Source organism: Triticum urartu, chromosome 2 (genome assembly GCF_003073215.2).
Source record: "Triticum urartu cultivar G1812 chromosome 2, Tu2.1, whole genome shotgun sequence".
In the NCBI taxonomy this organism is placed as follows: domain Eukaryota; kingdom Viridiplantae; phylum Streptophyta; class Magnoliopsida; order Poales; family Poaceae; genus Triticum; species Triticum urartu.
This window is the reverse complement of record NC_053023.1, coordinates 277,600,552-277,620,565: the sequence shown is the minus strand read 5'-3', so window position 1 is coordinate 277,620,565 and position 20,014 is coordinate 277,600,552.

Below are 20,014 nucleotides of genomic sequence, written 5' to 3'. Positions count from 1 at the left end.
CCCCTTTGGAGCTGAGCTGCTAAGTGTCAACTTTACTAGTATATTCAATTTGACTGAACTTTTTCTATTGTAGATTATAGCAAATTTTGTGTAAATCTGAAAGTGATCACTTGGCACAATGCAGAAGAGCACTGTTAAAACAGACAAATGTATATGACCACTTGTCCAAATTTTCAATATGTGATTATATGTCCGAAACTGACAACATGAACACTGTAAAAACAGAGGAAGACACTGAAGATGCCAAAAACAGAGCCAGTTTCATGAAAATCAACAGTTGAAATTGTAGTAACCCAGCACAGGAAATCAATAATACTAAAACACAAAAATATGCACCAGGATTTGACCATAACATATTGTTCTTCCATTCAAATAGCTCTAGAATAAAGTTTAACATCACCAAAAGCCCATAATGCAGCAGTTCTGCACAATCATTCATCATCCATCATAACTAAGTTTTACATGACCAAAAGCACATCATTTAAGATGATGTTTTGCATCAACAAAAGCTCAAGCTTATCACTGATGCTACACTTCACCAATGATGCATATGCAAACTATCCCCTCCTTGTTAGAAGCCACTCGAACCTCTCATCACCATAAGCTGGAACTTTTGATGAAGATGAGCTTGGCTGAGAGTTTGAAGCCCTTGGTGCCCTAAATGGCCTTGGTACTGTTGGAGCTGTTGGAGCCCTTGTAGCTGTTGGTGCCCTTGGAGCTGGTGGAGCACTTGAAGTTGTTGGTGCCCTTGGAGCTGGCCGTGAACTCTGTGTTGGCTGGGTTGTGTGTGGTTGTGAACTGATTGCTTGCTGAGAGCATGGTCCTTCTTGCTGGTTGTTTTTTCCCTTTTTGCTAGCTTTCCTGCTTGTCCTTTCTGGTTGGTCCTACATAACAACAACAATGCAATGGTCTTTTGAGTGAATATGTCCATAGTGCAACATGAAAATATGGAAAGGTATTTATCATTATAAAAAAATGGGATGGGTCCTAGAATTACGACAATACCGTTGAGACCATCCGACACATTTATCATTATAAAAATGGGATGGGTCCTAGAATTATGACAAGACCGTCGAGACCGTCTGACACATTTATCATTATTAAAATGGGATGGGTCCTAGCATTACGGCAAGACCGTCGAGACCATCCGACAACGTCTCCGACACGTTTATCATTATTAAAATGGGATGGGTCCTAGAATTATGACAAGACCGTCGAGACCATCCGACAACATCTCCGACACATTTATCAATATTAAAATGGAATGGTTCCTACCATTAAAATGGAATGGGTCCTAGATAGAAAATTACCTGAGCCATGCCTGCAGCTTGTGTCCTTTTCCTGCTTCTCTTAGCTGCCTTTACATAGCTGTTGTCCTAAGGGTTTTCTGAATGCTTCCTCTTGTTGTGTTGTGTACTGATACGTCTCCAACGTATCTATAATTTTTGATTGCTCCATGCTATATTATCTACTGTTTTGGGCAATATTGGGCTTTATTATCCACTTTTATATTATTTTTGGGACTAACCTATTAACCGGAGGCCTAGCCCAGATTTGCTGTTTTATGCCTATTTCAGTGTTTTGAAGAAAAGGAATATCAGACGGAGTCGAAACGGAACGAAATCAACTGGAGAAGTTATTTTTGGAAGGAAACACACATGATAGACTTGGACCCCACGTCAGAAGATACGGGAGCTGCCCACGAGGGTGGGGGGCGCCCACCCTCCTGGGGCGCGCCCCCTGCCTCGTGGGGCCCTCGTGGCTCCCCTGACGTACCTCCTGCACCCATATATACCTACGTGACCTAAAACTTCCAGAACGCAAGATAGATCAGGAGTTCTGCCGCCAGAAGCCTCCGTAGCCACCAAAAATCAATCGGGACCCTGTTCCGGCACCCTGTCGGAGGGGGAAATCCCTCTTCGATGGCCATCTTCATCATCCTGGTGCTCTCCATGACAAGGAGGGAGTAGTTCTCCCTCGGGGCTGAGGGTATGTACCAGTAGCTATGTGTTTGATCTCTCTCTCTCGTGTTCTTGAGGTGATATGATCTTGATGTATCGCGAGCTTTGTTATTATATTTGGATCCTATGATGTTTCTTCCCCCCTCTACTCTCTTGTAATGAATTGAGTTTCCCCTTTGAAGTAATCTTACCGGATTGAGTCTTTAAAGACTTGAGAACACTTGATGTATGTCTTGCCGTGGATATCTGTGGTGACAATGGGATACCACGTGCCACTTGATGTATGTTAAGGTGACCAACCTGCGGGATTCGTGACATTGGGAACCTATGCATAGGGATTGGCACACGTTTTCGTCGTGATTCTCCGGTAGAACTATGGGGCACTCTTTGAGGTCCTTTGTGTTAGTTGAATAGATGAATCTGAGATTGTGTGATGCATATCGTATAATCATACCCACGGATACTTGAGGTGACATTGGAGTATCTAGGTGACATTAGGGTTTTGGTTGATTTGTGTCTTAAGGTGTTATTCTAGTACGAACTCTAGGGCTGTTTGTGACACCTATAGGAATACCCCACCGGATTGATTGAAAAGAATAACTTTGAGGTGGTTTCGTACCCTACCATAATCTCTTCGTTCGTTCTCCACTATTAGTGACTTTGGAGTGACTCTTTGTTGCATGTTGAGGGATAGTTACGTGATCCAATTATGTTAGTATTGTTGAGGGAACTTGCACTAGCGAAAGTATGAACCCTAGGCCTTATTTTCACACGTTGCAATACCGTTTATGCTCACTTTTATCATTCGCTACCTTGCAGTTTTTATTATTTCAGATTACAAAAACTATTATCTACCATCCATATACCACTTGTATCATCATCTCTTCGCCGAACTAGTGCACCTATACAATTTACCATTGTATTGGGTGTGTTGGAGACACAAGAGACTCTTTGTTATTTGGTTGCAGGGTTGCTTGAGAGAGACCATCTTCATCCTACGCCTCCTACGGATTGATAAATCTTAGGTCATCCACTTGAGGTAAATTTGCTACTGTCCTACAAACCTCTGCACTTGGAGGCCCAACAACGTCTACAAGAAGAAGGTTGTGTAGTAGACATCAAGCTCTTTTCTGGCGCCGTTGCCGGGGAGGTTAGCGCTTGAAGGTATATCTTTAGATCTTGCAATCGAGTCTTTTAGTTTCTTATTTTATCACTAGTTTAGTTTATAAAAGAAAACTATAAAAAATGGAATTAAGTTTGTCTCATATGCTTCACATTTTTAATATCTTTCGTGAGTATGATGGAAAGGATAATTGTACTCAAGTGCTAGAAGAAGAAATCTATAAAATGTTTGGCACTAAATATTTGAATGATGAGCATGATTGCAATGTTGTTAGCATGAACTCCTTGAATATCCATGATGCTAATGATATGCAAAGCCACAAGCTTGGGGAAGCTATGTTCGATGAAGATGATATTTTTTGTCCTTCAAGTTTTGATGAGCAAATTTATTATGATGAAAGCATGGCTCCTATCTATGATGATTATTTGATGTCACGTATTATTTAAAAAATAATGATAACCATGAAACTTGTCATCTTGATCTTAATTTTTAATCACATGATAGTTATCTTGTTGAGTTTGCTCCCACTATTGTTCATGAGAAGAATTTTGCTTATGTGGAGAGTAGTAAATTTTCTATGCTTGTAGATCATGAAAATAATGCTTTAGGTGCTGGTTATATTGTTGAATTCATTCATGATGCTACTGAAAATTATTATGAGGGAGGAACATATGCTTGTAGGAATTGCAATAATATCAAATTTCCTCTCTATGTGCTTAAAGCTTTGAAGTTATGCTTGTTTTACCCTCCTATGCTAGTTGATTATTGTTCCCATAAGTTGTTTGCTCACAAAATCCCTATGCATAGGAAGTGGGTTAGACTTAAATGTGCTAGTCATATTCTTCATGATGCTCTATTTATGTTTCAATTCTTATCCTTTATGTGAGCATCATTAAAATCATCATGCCTATCTAGGGGCATTAAACGATAGCGCTTGTTGGGAGGCAACCCAATTTTATTTTAGTTCCTTGCTTTTTGTTCCTGTTTAGTAATAAATAATTCATATAGCCTCTGTTTAGATGTGGTTTTATGTGTTTAATTAGTGTTTGTGCCAAGTAGAACCTTTGGGAAGACTTGGGTACAGTCTTGTTGATCATGCTGTAAAAAACAGAAACTTTAGCGCTCACGAGAATTGCTGCCATTTTTTTTGGAGATTGATATTTAGTTAATTATTTTTTCAGATGATTAATAGATAAATTACTCAGGTCCAGCAATTTATTTGAGAATTTTATGAGCTCCAGAAGTATACGTTTGATATCTCCAGAAGTATACGTTTGATACAGATTACTACAGACTGTTCTGTTCTTGACAGATTCTGTTTTTCATGTGTTGTTTACTTATTTTGATGAATTTATGGCTAGTAAATAGTTTATAAAGCATATAGAAGTTGGAATACAGTAGGTTTAACACCATTATAAATAAAGAATGAGTTCATTACAGTACCTTGAAGTGGTGATTTATTTTCTTATACTAACGGAGCTCACGAGTTTTCTACTTTAAGTTTTGTGTTGTGAAGTTTTCAAGTTTTGGGTAAAGATTCGATGGACTATGGAATAAGGAGTGAAAAGAGCCTAAGCTTGGGGATGCCCAAGGCACCCCAAGGTAATATTCAAGGACAACCAAGAGCCTAAGCTTGGGGATGCCCCGGAAGGCATCCCCTCTTTCGTCTTCGTTCATCGCTAACTTTACTTGGAGCTATATTTTTATTCGCCACATGATATGTGTTTTGCTTGGAGCGTCAATTTATTTTGTTAGTATTTGCTTGCTGTTATTTAGAACAATGTTTTGAATCTTTTATTTCAATAAAAATGGCATTGATAGCCTTTACTATGCCTATTTTAGAAGTATACATGTTGCTATTTGAAAACAGAAAGTTTACCGCTGTTGCAATAATTCCCTAGAAAAGTCAGAATGTGATAAAATGTTGAAACCTTTTGCATATGAAGCTCTAATAAATTTACTACAGTGGGAATTTTCTTTCATAATTTTTGGAGCTAGGGAAGTATAGATGTTGCAGCATTCTTTACAGACTATCCTGTTTAGGCAGATTGCTGTTATGTTTGCATTGTTTGCATATGTTTGTTTCTTTAATGATTCTATTTGAGGATAGGACTATTAAATATGCAGAGATATTTAGTATTCAATGTTGAATAATAATTTTAGTGATTTTCTACAGTAGAGTATGATAAGGTTTTGCAATGGTTTATACTAACTTATCTCACGAGTCCTTGTTGAGTTTTGTGTGGATGAAGCTTTTGAGATTTAGGGAGACCGTGATATGAGAGGAATTAAGGAGACACAAAAGCTCAAGCTTTAGGATGCCCAAGGCATCCCAAGATAATATTTTAATAAGTCTCAAGCATCTAAGCTTGGGGATGCCCCGGTTGGCATCCCACCTTTCTTCTCCAACAACTATCGGTTAGTATCGGTTGATCCTAAGTTTTTGCTTCTTCACATGATGTTTGCTATTCTTAGATGTCATTTTATTATGCTTTGCTTGCTATTTTAATAGAATACCAAGATCTTAAATTATTAAATGTTAGAGAGTCTTCACATAGTTGCATAATTATTCGACTACTCATTGGTCTTCACTTATATCTTTCGGAGTAGTTTGTCATTTGCTCTAGTGCTTCATTTATATCTTTTAGAGCATGGTGGTAGTTTTATTTTGAAGAAATAGATGAACTCTCATGCGTCACTTAGATTATTTTGAGAGTCTTAAATAGCATGGTAATTTGCTTAAAATCCTAATATGCTAGGTATTCAAGAATAACAAAATTCTCTTATGAGTGTGTTGAATACTATGAGAAGTTTGATACTTGGTAATTGTTTTGATATATGGAGATGGTGATATTAGAGTCATGCTAGTTGAGTAGTTGTGAATTTGAGAGATACTTGTGTTGAAGTTTGTGATTCCCGTAGCATGCACGTATGGTGAACCATTATGTAACGAAGTCGGAGCATGATTTATTTATTGATTGTCTTCCTTATGAGTGGCGGTCGGGGACGAGCGATGGTCTTTTCCTACCAATCTATCCCCCTAGGAGCATGCATGTAGTACTTTATTTCGATAACTAACTTTGTTTCGATAACTAATAGATTTTTGCAATAAGTATGTGAGTTCTTTATGACTAATGTTGAGTACATGGATTATACACACTCTCACTCTTCCACCATTGCTAGCCTCTCTAGTACTGCGCACCTTTCGCCGGTACCATAAACCCACCATATACCTTCCTCAAAACAGCCACCATACCTACCTATTATGGCATTTCCATAGCCATTCCGAGATATATTGCCATGCAACTTTCCACCATCTAGTTCATCATGACACATCCATCATTGTCATATTGCTTAGCATGATCATGTAGTTGACATCGTATTTGTGGCAAAGCCACCGTTCATAATTCTTTCATACATGTCACTCATGCATCATTGCACATCTCGGTACACGGCCGGAGGCAGTCATATAGAGTCATATCTTGTTCTAGTATCGAGTTGTAATCATTGAGTTGTAAATAAATAGAAGTGTGATGATCATCATTCAATAGAGCATTGTCCCCCCCCCCCAAAAGAAAGGCCAAATAAAAAAAGAAAGGCCAAATAAAAAAGGAAAGGCCAAAAAAAGGGACAATGCTACTATCCTATGTTGTCACTTTCATATACTAGTGGGAATCTTTCATTATAGAACTTGGCTTGTATATTCCAATGATGAGCTTCCTCAAAATGCCCTAGGTCTTCGTGAGCAAGCAAGTTGGATGCACACCCACTAGTTTCTTTTGTTGAGCTTTCATACATTTATAGCTCTAGTGCATCCGTTGCATGGCAATCCCTACTCACTCACATTGATATCTATTGATGGGCATCTCCATAACCCGTTGATACGCCTAGTTGATGTGAGACCATCTTCTCCTTTTTGTCTTCTCCACAACCACCATTCTATTCCACCTATAGTGCTATGTCCATGGCTCACACTCATGTATTGCGTGAAGATTGAAAAAGTTTGAGAACATCAAAAGTATGAAACAATTGCTTGGCTCGTCATCGGGGTTGTGCATGATTTAAATATGTTGTGTGGTGAAGATGGAGCATAGCCAGACTATATGATTTTGTAGGGATAACTTCCTTTGGCCATGTTATTTTGAGAAGACATGATTGCTTTGTTAGTATGCTTGAAGTATTATTATTTTTATGTCAATATGAACTTTTGTCTTGAATCTTTCGGATCTGAATATTCATATCACAAGTGAGAAGAATTACATTGAAATTATGCCAACTAGCATTCCACATCAAAAATTATCTTTTTATCATTTACCTACTCGAGGACGAGCAGGAATTAAGCTTGGGGGTGCTTGATACGTCTCCAACGTATCTATAATTTTTGATCGCTCCATGCTATATTATCTATTGTTTTGGGCAATATTGGGCTTTATTATCCACTTTTATATTATTTTTGGGACTAACCTATTAACCGGAGGCCTAGCCCAGATTTGTTGTTTTACGCCTATTTCAGTGTTTTGAAGAAAAGGAATATCAGACGGAGTCGAAACAGAACGAAATCAACTAGAGAAGTTATTTTTGGAAGGAAACACACCTGATAGACTTGGACCCCACGCCAGAAGATACGGGAGCTGCCCACGAGGGTGGGGGCATGCCCACCCCCCTGGGGCGCGCCCCCTGCCTCGTGGGGCCCTCGTGGCTCCCCTGACGTACCTCCTGCACCCATATATACCTACGTGACCTAAAACTTCCAGAACGCAAGATAGATCGGGAGTTCCACCGCCAGAAGCCTCCGTAGCCACCAAAATTCAATCGGGACCCTGTTCCGGCACCCTGCCGGAGGGGGAAATCCCTCTCCAGTGGCCATCTTCATCATCCCGGTGCTCTCCATGACGAGGAGGGAGTAGTTCTCCCTTGGGGCTGAGGGTATGTACCAGTAGCTATGTGTTTGATCTCTCTCTCTCTCTCTCGTGTTCTTGAGGTGATATGATCTTGATGTATCGCGAGCTTTGCTATTATATTTGGATCCTATGATGTTTCTTCCCCCCTCTACTCTCTTGTAATGAATTGAGTTTCCCCTTTGAAGTAATCTTATCGGATTGAGTCTTTAAAAACTTGAGAACACTTGATGTATGTCTTGCCGTGGATATCTGTGGTGACAATGGGATACCACGTGCCACTTGATGTATGTTAAGGTGACCAACTTGTGGGTTTCGTGACATTGGGAACCTATGCATAGGGGTTGGCACACGTTTTCGTCGTGATTCTCTGGTAGAACTATGGGGCACTCTTTGAGGTCCTTTGTGTTGGTTGAATAGATGAATCTGAGATTGTGTGATGCATATCGTATAATCATACCCACGGATACTTGAGGTGACATTGGAGTATCTAGGTGACATTAGGGTTTTGGTTGATTTGTGTCTTAAGGTGTTATTCTAGTACGAACTCTAGGGCTGTTTGTGACACCTATAGGAATAGCCCACTGGATTGATTGAAAAGAATAACTTTGAGGTGGTTTCGTACCCTACCATAATCTCTTCGTTTGTTCTCCGCTATTAGTGACTTTGGAGTGACTCTTTGTTGCATGTTGAGGGATAGTTATGTGATCCAATTATGTTAGTATTGTTGAGGGAACTTGCACTAGCGAAAGTATGAACCCTAGGCCTTATTTTCACACATTGCAATACCGTTTACGCTCACTTTTATTATTCGCTACCTTGCTGTTTTTTATTATTTCAGATTACAAAAACTATTATCTATCATCCATATACCACTTGTATCACCATCTCTTCGCCGAACTAGTGCACCTATACAATTTACCATTGTATTGGGTGTGTTGGGGACACAAGAGACTCTTTGTTATTTGGTTGCAGGTTTGCTTGAGAGAGACCATCTTCATCCTACGCCTCCTACGGATTGATAAACCTTAGGTCATCCACTTGAGGGAAATTTGCTACTGTCCTACAAACCTCTGCACTTGGAGGCCCAACAACGTCTACAAGAAGAAGGTTGTGTAGTAGACATCATGTACTACCACATACTGAACATCTCATCTTGACTCCTTTCCTTGAAATTTGCTGCTTTTGGGCTTCTCTTGCTCCTCTCTAGTTCTTTCAGTCTTCTTCCTCCCAGGTTTATTATTAACCCTTATAGGAGGATGTGGTCTAGGGTTGTCAGAAATAAGCCAATTCTCTTTGCCCTCCGCTGGTTGCAGCACATGGTCATATATTTTGTTGTATGTGTTGATGGAGTAACAATCTGCTATGAAATCATCAAGTTTCAAACCACATGTGTATATTGAACTGATTGCATGAGCACAAGGCAGTCCAGAGAGCTCCCAATATCTGCAAGAACATGTCCATTTCTCCAGATCAACTGTGAACCTTCTATACCCACCCTCTTGCACTTCAAACCCATCTTTGCCATTCCATAACACTCTGCATCTTCCTGGTCTCTTTATGTTGAGCTGCAGCTTCTTGAACACATTAGGGCATATAGTTCCACTCCACTTTGCAGGCTTTGCTCTGTTCTCTTGAATTCTAGCCATAACCTTCTTTCTTATGATCTCATGACTAGTAATTACAAGATAAAATCTTGCTCTCATGATGGAATTGTTGAAGGACTCACACATATTGTTTTCTACAGAATCACAATATGAGCCAAGTTTGAAAAAAGCCCTGCTCCAATGTTCAGGATTGGTTTTCATTATATCTTTTGCCCCTTCTTCTGTTTTTTGAGCAAGCTTTGCTCTATGATAGTTGAATCATGTTCTGTCAGAAGCTTTTGCACATGCCCAAAATATTTTCTGATATATCTTCTCCCTGTGTTTCTTTCTCCAATTTGCATAGATGTGCCTAGCGCACATTCTATGTTCTGCTTCTGGACAAATCTCATTCACTGCTCTTATGAGACCCTTCTGCTGATCAGAGATGAAAACCCAGCCCTCACCATTGTTGTTTATCTGAATGTCCTTCTAAAGAAATGATAGAAACCAGTGCCAGCTGTCATAGCTCTCAACCTCAACAGTTGCCCATGCAATTGGGTACATCTGGTTGTTGGCATCTCTCCCAATTGCAGATAATATTTGTCCATGTACTGCACCTTTCAAGAAACAACCATCTAACCCAACAACTCTCCTACATCCAGCCATAAACCCCTTCTTGCATCCATCTAGACAAACATACATCCTTTTAAACACATTTTGCTCATGCTCCTCAGGGTCCAATGTAACTGCAACAGTACTACCAGGATTACTCCTAACTAAGATAAGGTGGTAGTCAAATACTCTAGAATATTCACCATTAGTTGAATCTATGAGTTTGTCCATCACAAGCTTCTTTGCCCTCTTGCATTTGGATATGCTAACATCAGCTAGCAAATCTTCTAGTACAGATTCCTGCATCTTCTTCACCCTCCATGTTGGATTGTCTTTGATCTATCTGAAATACTTCTTTGCAATGATAGTACTGGTCACAAGTTTATTATCTCTCCTAGGCACACATGTATGGACATTGTTGTACCTTTGCACCACCAACCAGTCAGACTTGCTATTAATAGACCCATAAATGCTCCATTGGCAGCCAGTCCAGCTGCACTTGGCACTTACTCTTTTTTTCTCATCCTTGGGAAATAACAAGTGATGGAAACTCTTCAGTCCATATTTCACTAGCGCATTTTTGAATTGCCTGCTGTCAGTAAAAGCCTGGCCAACTTCAAATTGTGGTGCATCTGTACTATCATCATACACTTTATGAGTGGTCTTTCTCCTTCTAACATCATTGACCTCTCCATCACTAGCCTCATCATAGGAAAGATCATCATCACTTTCAAAGTAAGGGGTATCATCTGCATCATCATCCAACTTACATGTTTCTGGTACAATGAAATCCTCAGTTACATTGCAAGCTTGTGCTTCTTCCTCCCCTAACATTTTTTCTCTTTTTCTCCTTGAATTCTTTGGCATATTTTATGTACTCAAGGATTTCTTCATCTTCAGCAGAACTGTTGCTCTCTGCAGGAGGCACAACATAGTCACTATCACTATCAGAGCCATCTGAAGTATGCATCTCTTCATTTACAACACTTTTTCCTCTATCAGACAATGACCTTGCAGATCTGAAAACAGGCATTTTGGCCCTGAATTGTACCTCATCTGCATTTCTTCTCTCTGCCTGCACCTCCTCTGCATGCCCTAACTCTGTATGAACTTGCTCCGAAAATTCAAACTGCCAATCATTGCTTTCAGGACTTTCATCAGGAGGAATGAATGCATATATGTCAATAAGACCAGCATCAGTCACATGCTTAGCCATCATCTCCACTGAAATCTGATCATTTAGTACAAGCAAAGCATTTGCCATATCACCACCTGGATATTTCCATTGCAGTGTAGTCTTTTCTAGAGCTTTATTAGAGCATACAACATAATCCGCAAGGTTCTTCTTTAGCTCAGATACTGACAACTTTGCAAATTCAATTGTGAACAACGCAGATTTTCCTCCCACATAAGTCCAATCATTCCCATCATGCCCAAAGTCACCTCTGTAGTGAAATCTAACAGTAAGGTAGTCCAGTGGATCCATGGCTATATCATAAACAAATTGATAGAAAATTAACAACCATAAGTCAGTGAATCGTCAGTTCAATGTACTGAACTTTTCTAAAAAACTATCTATTTCCTCAGATCAAGAAAACCCTAGATCATCTAATCATATAAGAGCATATGCACACTGATTTGAACTCCAGAATGCCCTTAAACACGGCATCTAATAACCGCTTCCAACATTCTCTCAAAAAAACTGGACTAAACCCTAGCCCCCAAATCAAATCCCCTGAAAATCCCAAACTGACAAGCCTACTCTAGGAAAAAAAAACTGGATTCTCAGCACAAGGTTTGGGCGCACTGACCTGATCGTCGCCGCCGGTCCTGCTATTCACAGCAGGCCGCTGATCATCGCCCGCGCCGCCGTGGTCGCCATAATCGCCGCTGTTTTGTCAGAGACAGAGGAGAGGGGAGCAGGAGGTGAAAAGATGACTCGGAGCGCTCGAGGCAAGGTCAGGGGGTGCAGTAGACGAAACACCTCCGCCACATACGCAAAACCGGGGATTAAACCCACCAAACTGACCTCGGGGGGTGATTTGCCTGGTATTTGTCAGTCCAGGGGATTAAGAAGCTGGTTTTGCAGTTGGGGGGCGTGATCTGCTCGAAATCTGACAGTTCAGGGGGGGGGGGTATGTGGACTTGTTTCATTGGGAGCGTCGCCCTATGAGCTTGTGACATCATCTTGTCCTTACGAGTGCTTCACACTATATAGGCACAATATGAATGCCGCGTAGTCAAAAAACTGACTTACAAAGCAACTAAAGAGAAAAGAATGTTATGATGATCTAAAAAGAAATTGTGTTAATCACGTGGACCTATGCAAAATGTTCACCAACAAATGCATAAAAGAGTTTGGTTATTAAACAATTAAATGTGAGAAACTTAGCTTAAAAAATTAAGCTTTTCTATCTCATAATTTTGAGATGAAAGACCTGGATGTGGCTGGTGTTATCTTGAACATCAAGATGCTGACAGATAGTGAGGGTAGGATTACACTTCTGCAATCTCACTATGTTGAGAAGATTTCGAGTCGCTTTGTGTATTTAGATTGCAAACCTTCTCCAACACCATATAATCATAACATGTCGATTCGAAAGTTCGAAGGCACGGACATAGATCAAATGAGATATTCTTAAGTGATTGGTTCACGCATGTACCTAGTTTGCGCTACAAGGCCTAACATCGGATATGTTGTGAGCATAGTGAGCCGGTTTGTTTCCAATCCAAGCAATATACATTGACGTGATGTTGAAAGAGTTATGCGCTATCTAAGAGGTATTGTGAGCCATGGACTTCACTTTACTGAATACCCGATGGTACTTGAAGGGTATAATGATGCGAATATGATCTCTAATATTGATGAGACGAAAGTCACAAGTGAATATGTGTTCATACTTGGTGGTGGTGGTGTTTCCTGGGGGTCTTGCATGCAGACTATCTTAACGAAGCTAACAATGGAAGCTGAACTCACAACATTAGACAAATCATGTGTCGAAGCAGAATGACTTCGAGAGCTTTTGATGGACTTGTCGGTGGTTGAAAAGCCAATTCCGGCTATTCTTATGAATTGTGATAATTAGATAGTAACTGCGAAGGCAAAGAGGTCAAGGGATAATATCTAATCCACAAAGCATATAACGAGATTGAAATATGTTAGGCATATAAGAAACTCCGAAGTAGTGTCGTTGGATTACTGTCACACCCTCGATGCGACTATAGCTCCCACGTGTCGAGGCATGACTTAGAGATATAATCGCATTGAAGGCATATGTCGCAAGTTAGGCAATCTTCACAAACATCCCATGTAATATAATAATAAAAAGGGAGATAACATAGTTGGCTTACACTCGCCACGTCAATCAGGTACATAAATAACATTACATCAACCAAACACTCATGGCCCGACTACGGCGCCAAAATAAAGAGAACCCAACATGCGACAACGGTCCCGTTCACCCCCGACTGGGCACTACTACTGATCGTCGGGAAAGGAAACATAGTATCGTTGAGAGTCTTCGTCGAACTCCCACTTGAGCTCATACGCGTCTCCTGGAGCGGAATCATCAGGCCCTGCATCTGGTGTAATAGTAAGCTGTGAGTCACAGGGACTCAGCAATCTCACACCCTCGCGATCAAGACTATTCAAGCTTATAGGTAAGGCAAGGTAAAATATGAGTGGAGCTGCAGCAAGCTACTAGCAAGTATGGTGGCTAACTTATTCGCAAAAGAGAGCGAGAAGAGGAGGCAAAGCACGAGCGAGAAGCTAGAGAACAACCTGTGCAAACATTACTCCAACACCGTGTCCACTTCCCGGACTCCGCCGAGAAGAGGCCATCACGGTAACACACTCAGTTGATTCATTTTAATTAAATTAAGGTTCAAGTTATCTACAACCGGACATTAACAAATTCCCATCTGCCCATAACCGCGGGCACGACTTTCGAAAGTTCAATCCCTGCAGGGGAGTCCCAACTTAGCCCATGACAAGCTCTCACGGTCAACGAAGGAATAGACCACCTCCCAAGATGTTCCGATCAGACTCGGTATCTCGGTAATTCAAGACACTTTGACAGGTTAAAACAAGACCAGCAACACCGCCCGAATGTGCCGACAAATCCCGATAGGAGCTGCACATATCTCTTTCTCAGGGCACACTCAGATGAACACTACGTACAACTAAAACCAACCCTCAAGTTGCCCCGAGGTGGCACTGCAAGTGGCTCTATTTGGACCAACACTCAGAGGAGCACTGGCCCAGGGGGTTTAAAATAAGATGACCCTCGGGCTCCGGAAACCCAAGGGAAAAAGAGGCTAGGTGGCAAATGGTAAGACCAAAGTTGGGCATTGCTGGAAAAGCTTTAATCAAGGCAAAATATCAAGGGGTTCCCATTATAACCCAACCGCGTAAGGAACGCAAAATCCGGGAACATAACACCGATATGACGGAAACTAGGGCGGCAAGAGTGGAACAAAACACTAGGCGAGAGGCCGAGCCTTCCACCCTTTACCAAGTATATAGATGCATTAAGATAACAAGGCAATATAATGATATCCCAACAAGTAAATAAAAGATGTTCCAACAAGGAACGGCCTCCAATCTTCACCTGCAACTAGCAACGCTATAAGAGGGGCTGAGCAAAGCGGTAACATAGCCAATCAACGGTTTGCTAGGACAATGGTGGGTTAGAGGTTTGACATGGCAATTTGGGAGGTTTGCAAGCAAGTGGTAGGCATCGTATAGCAAAGATAGTAGTGATTTCGAGGGTAGGATCATCTTGCCTGCACAGTTGTCAGAGTTGACTGGATCCTTGAAAGCAAACTCAACGGGCTCCTCGTTAGCGAACTCGTCTCCCGGCTCTACCCAAACAAGACAAACAAGCAACAAGGATACAATCAACCACGTGCAAACTCAAACAACACGATGCAAAGATGATATGCTATGCGGGATGCGATGCGGGATGCAAAATGCAAGATATGACAGGAAATGCATGAACCTGGCCTCAACTTGGAATTCCAAGTGTGCCACTGGAAATTTGAGATGAAATCGCTTGAAAACGATATAAAGAACGCCGGAATCGGAGTTACAGTTTGGAAATGGCAAGCGATTCAAGTATGACACCGGTCTGCGATTTACAGCAAGTAGGCATCTAAATGCAACGAAATGAACATGCTACAGCCACCAAACATGACAAGAAAATACATGGCAGGGAAGCATTCAAGATGCCTAACAAAAGTCTAGCACTGAGCTACGGCCAAATCATCCATTAACAGGTTCAAACAAGCATGGCAAAAATGCAAATGACAAACAGATCTCAGACTTAGTGAAATTAACACTTGTCTGGAATTTCAGATCATATAACCCTCTTCGGAGCAACAAAACAACATGCTACAGGACCTGAACATGACAAATAAAGACATGACATGGAGCTACTCAACAAGCTTAACAAAATTCCCTTAGTGACCTTGAGTCAAAAGGGATCACAAAATATACTAACAAGCACACGAACATAGCAAAAACATAATCAGTTTTCAGACAGTGAAAAACTGGGACATGCTGAAACATAACTCACGAAGGCATGTTTACAAGCTCGATGCACTCACCACGGTGCAAGTCATGGCAAGAAAATCATACATCCCTTAAGGAGGCACAAAATGCAAGCTATACATGGCAAGAACAATGGCATAGCATGCACGGATCAACTACAATAACATCGGCAAAATCGCAAACAAGTTGACGATCTGCCCAGATTCGCAACGAAGCAAAAGTAGAGCTCGATTGACTCAAGCAAGGGTGCTCCATAATTGCAAACAAAGACATGGATGTATAGATCACTACAATATCAACAAAACTCCCTTACTGATCATCCTCAAAAGAGGCACGGATCACTAGGAAACAACATGAACATATGGCATCATGAGATAAACAATCCCAGGACTTAGTGAAATCACTAAGTCCCTGAAAACAGAATTAGCAAGTGCACCACTTTGCAAGCTTGCACAAGTCACCACACACATCCTAAAAATACATGGGTTGCACCTCTGGAAAGATGACAAAACCCTTAACAAAACATATGAAGAACTCACGGGCATATCATGCACACATTAATCATGGCAAAAATGTCAAAAGTGCTAAACGGAGTAGCAGATCTGACAATTAACTCAAGTAGCCCTCTTCTAACAGCATTTAGGGCATCAAGATGAGCTCAAATGAAAATGATGCAATGGAATGAAATGATGTACTCTCTGAGATGAACATTTTGATATGCCATATGCCCAAATCGGAGCTACGGATGCAAAGTTATGGGGGCCCGAACAGAGGCACTTGGATCTGCAATTTCGAGAGTTAGCAAAAAAAAACACCTCCTAGGGTTACTGTAGCTGCCTTGGATTTGGATCGGGGCGCGTCTCCCGAGGATCGCCGGATCCTCACCGGAGCTCGCCGGCGGGCTGGTCGGCGACGACGGCGGCTGGGCGGCGCGGCGGGGCAGCGGGGCGGCGCGGTGGCGGCGCGGGGCGCGGCGGCTTGCTCCGGCGGCCGGCAATTGCGCTCACGGCGGCGCGGCGCGGTGGCGGCGCGGGGCGCGGCGGCTTGCTCCGGCGGCCGGCAATTGCGCTCACGGCGGCGCGGCGAGGCAAAGGTGGCCGGCGGCGGCTCGGGAGCTCCTCTCCCTGGAGCCTGGCGCGGAGGGGCGGAGGGGAACGGGCCCCGCGGGCTGGCGGCGGCGGGAGGCAACGAAGTGGGCGCGGCGCCATGTGGCTTCGCGAGATTGGCCCGGGCGGATCGGGCGGACACGTCCGGCCATCCGGATTTTTGTCCGGCGGCTGGAGGAGGAGGGGGAAGGGTTTGATCCAGAATTTTCGAGGAGGACCTATATATAGGCATAGAGGGAGCTAGGAGAGTCCAAATGAGGTGCGGTTTTCGGCCACGCGATCGTAATCGAACGCTCTAGGACATGGAGCAGAGTTTGGTGGGTTTTGGGCCAAATGGAGGGGTGTTGGGCTGCAACACACACGAGGCCTTTTCGGTCCCTCGGTTAACCGTTAGAGTATCAAACGAAGTCCAAATGGTATGAAACTTGACAGGTGGTCTACCGGTAGTAAACCAAGGCCGCTTGGCAAGTCTCGGTCCAATCCGGAAATGTTTAGTCCCCACACAGGAAAGAAAGCTAGAAATGACCACCGGAGGAGAACGAAGCGCCGGAATGCAAAACGGACAACGGGGAAAATGCTCGAATGCATGAGACGATCACGTATGCAAATGCAATGCACATGATGACATGATATGAGATGCATGACAACGACAACAACACACGGAGGCAAAACCCGAACCCGAGAAAATAAAATAACTTAACGCCGGAAACGGCAAGAGTTGGAGTACAAATAGGGAAAGTTACATCCGGGGTGTTACAATTACATCCAATGGGCTAAGAACCTGGCGGAACCTTTACGGAAGGGTTATCATGAATTATGATAAAAAATGCATCAAGTGAGATGGGTATGAGATGCACATGAGTTGCCATACGGTAGTAACCTAACTTATGTGATTGGAGATCCCGTGAAATAGGAGCTGAGAAAACAAACTACTAGTTAACTAAGGAGAGTAACCTTACCAACCCACTCTGTTGGAGATGCGGTACTCTCGTAATCTTTAAGGCATGTTGATGTTTGTCTTAATATGTTTTAAAACTTGTAAAAGCAAGATGTTATACTACAGAGCAATCTTTGGAAGAACACATCTATGTGAGCCTGACTGCTGGTCATAACCTATGAGATAGGCTAATCTCTAGCAAGGTCATGAAAAGGTCAGGAGTGTGACTAATATGCTCCAACAGTGAGGTTAGCCTTCGGTAGCCTAGTACTAGTAAGCCAATTGGTGAACTTCTAAAGCCAAACTAAAAGGCATGGTCCATTGTTTAGTTGTGAAGAAGTCTAGCTCTTTGCTCTAGGTGAATGTTCAACCTTAACTGGTCCCCGAAAAAATTATGATATATGAAAACATTGTTTGAAACAAAGGACAACATAATGTGCCTCGAGATCTAGTGGGGGATTTTTTTATAACTAAGTGGGGGATTGTTGAATTATACATGGGTCTTGGGCATATAAAAAATAATTTCGGGTCAATTTCTATGTCCCATATGAGATGGCATGTCATGATGAAGTTTAGTACCATACCATTAGTGGAAGAGAGTTAAGGCATGTTCATAAGGGATTCTCTTCTAGTTACTATTGGAGCGTGAGAAGAGGAGTGGTACACGCGCTCCTCCTCCACCCCCACCCCTCGCCTTGCGACGCCACACCCACGCATTCATCGTGTTTCGTGATCGCTGATCTCAGACCTATGTCATGTATGCGCTTTTTTATCGGTCATGAATGGTTAATTAATCCAAGATTAATTACAAGTCACTAATAGATGTACCACTGTCCGAGATGTTGGTCCGTGGGCTGCTTACCAACTCGGGCATGGGCCTAAGCCTAGGCCCACAAATCCTACTACAACCTATATATTGGAGGTGTTGGCCACTCCAATGAAAACACTAAGTTCCTCTTTGCGCATAACCCTAGCTATCACATATCGTTTCACTCACTATTGTTACTTCCCGTGATCCCATCTCGTCGACCGCATGCACAACCATTCGGGAGAGTAAGCCTTTGAAACCCCGCCCTTTGCGATCCTGCATCGAGAGAAGGATGATAAGGTTTTTGGGGAGCGCCTCAGCGTGACTGCCCCCTCTTTGTGTTCTTCTTTGCTCTCTACTTTGACTACTTTCCCGACCCGATGGCCGCCGCCTCCACCAATAAGAAGGTTGCGGAGGAAGCCGTAGCCGCCATCGTGACCTTAGGAAGGGTATGAAATTTTCATCCCCTATTTACTCATTTATATGCTAGCCGTAGTTACCATGTGCATGGATGTTTCGATTCTATGTTTGATACCTACTCACATGTTTAGATATCAACGAGCTTCCTCCCATTAATGCCATGTTCATCATTTATTTAGGAATTACATCAATTGAAAGTTGTTAATAATTACAACACCTTTTCCCTTATATTTAAGTCAAGATGTTAAACATCTACCTCAAAAAGAACAAGAAAAAGACACTTAAAGCATCAACAGTGTTTCTTATAATGTTCAAATTGTTTTGTACAATTTTTTTTAATTCTTTCTCTTGACCTATGGAAAATTCATAACATTTTTTGTCTTTCAAACATGACAATTTTAGTTTTATTTTCTAACGCTCATGTGGCAAACTTTAGGAATTTTTATCACTTTATTCATGGCAATTTGGGAAATATTTTTCTACTTTCTCACATGACAATTTTTATTTTCAATAACATGGCAATTTTATTATTAAGAGCACATTTTTTAATAACATGGGGATTTTAGTATTAAGAGCATGGCAAAAAAGAATAATAACATGGGATTTTATTATTAAGAGCATGGCGATTTTTTTAGTAACATGGCATTTTTACTTTTAATGGCATGGCAATCTTATTAAATTTTTATATTGGAAATTTCTTGTGTGCAGATTATTATTTTTAAATGAAAATATAAAGCATGGAAAATTCCTTGTACTCTCTCTATTCACAAAAAAGTGATCTAAATGGTCTTATATTAGTTTATAGAGGGAGTACCATTTTTTGTTTAATATGCAGTTTTTTCATGTATGGTCTTTCTTCTTGCATTTTTGGATCATGGTATTTTTTTGTTGGTTTCTTTTCTAGATTTACCATGTCCTTTTTACCATGTTGTGTTTTTTGGTAGGCTACCATGGCAATTTTTAGTATGTGTTCTATAGTTCATTATGGAAATTTTTATTTATTTTTAGAGCA